Source organism: Gekko japonicus, unplaced genomic scaffold, assembly GCF_001447785.1.
Source record: "Gekko japonicus isolate JY-2015 unplaced genomic scaffold, Gekko_japonicus_V1.1 scaffold540, whole genome shotgun sequence".
NCBI classification, from domain to species: Eukaryota; Metazoa; Chordata; class Lepidosauria; order Squamata; family Gekkonidae; genus Gekko; species Gekko japonicus.
This window is the reverse complement of record NW_015173690.1, coordinates 905,080-906,622: the sequence shown is the minus strand read 5'-3', so window position 1 is coordinate 906,622 and position 1,543 is coordinate 905,080.

The window sequence follows — 1,543 nt, the reverse complement described above, 5'->3', positions numbered from 1 at the left end:
ATTCCCCCACACGCACACCTGCAGCCTCTCCCATGCTCTGAAGCCCTGGCTGCCAGAGTCCACCATTTTCCATGCTCTGAAGCCCTGACTGCCACAGAGTCCACCATTTTCTCCAGGAGAACTGATCTCTGCCATCTGGAGAGCAGTTTTAATTCTGAGTGATCTCCAGCCCTCACCTGGAGATTGTGGAAAAGGAAACAAACTCACTGGTAGTATTTCATAGTGACATTCTTCAAAATCCATGATGGATTTTAAAATACTACCAGTGAGTTTGTTAAATTGATTAGTCTTGTATTTCGACTATTCACTGACAAAAGTTGTACACGAAACGAGATGATATGCATGATCCATTGGTGTTGATGGCGTTTGAATTGCATCCAGTAAACTGAATATTGGAAAAAGAAATTTCTAGTCTTTGGAGACTTAACAGATCTCCCCCGCAGAGAAAATAACTGCTTTAGAAGGTGGGCTGTATGGCATTCTGTTCAGCTGAGGCCTCTCCCCTCCCCAAACCCTGGCTTCCATAGACTCTTCCAGAAAATCTCCAGGAATCTCCCTACCTGGAGCTGGCAACCCTAGACTCAATACTGGCCCCAATGAGTTCCTCACAAAGGCCTGCAAAGGGTTTCCTTCCTTTGTCTGAACCGAGCTTGGTTGCCTACTGTGGCGAAACGGGCTCCAGTTTACCACTCAGCTGTTTGCCTCCCACCCTCGTCCCGTGGGCGTATCTCACTCCTTAAATTTCCTCCCACGACTCACTGAATTGTCACTGCCTTTTTAGAGGGACGGTGAGACCCCTCTGGCCAAATCTCCATATTTGGAGATGGAATCCCCAGTCTTTGGGGGATCTCTGGAAAGTTGGCAACCCAAGGGTCTGGCCTTTCCTTGCCTCCTTGGGCTACCCCCTCCCTTTGTTATTGTGCAGAGCGGGGGAGACTATGTGGTCAGAGCACGACACAGATTATTAGCCCAAATAAAAGAATTTATCTAACTATACAGTTATGGGGCGTGTACACTCACTGTAGGAGTGCATGAACCAACTGTATGAACCAGCACAGCATAAACCCACAGGGGTTAAACGCCATCCTCTTTCCTTACACGCTGGCCTTTGGCTCTCTGCTCTAGCCTCTCCCTCTCTCTCTGGCCCAAGAGAGCAGGGTTCCCCCACGTCGCTGGCTTGTGGCCTGGACAGCTCGATCAGCACAGGCAGCAAGCAGGAGCCTTTCCTAACCTCCTGTAGGATGAAGAGGGCCTCCTCCCTGGATGGGCTGCAGTCTATACTGATGCCGCCCCGCGTGTTGGGACAGCCCCTGTTTTCCCGCCCTTTTCTGCCTTGGGGCAGCTGGGAACTGTAGTCCAGCAGATGAGGAAGCCCCATTCGACCCAGTGAGTGAGACCTCTCTGGAACTACAGCTCAATTAAACCTTATGGCGGAACATTTTAAACAACCACAGACAGCAGCCCAGCAGCCATCTTACAAACACAGGTAACTGCCATTTCATTATCCCCACCAACAGCCACTGAGGGAAAAGTTAAGTCCCAC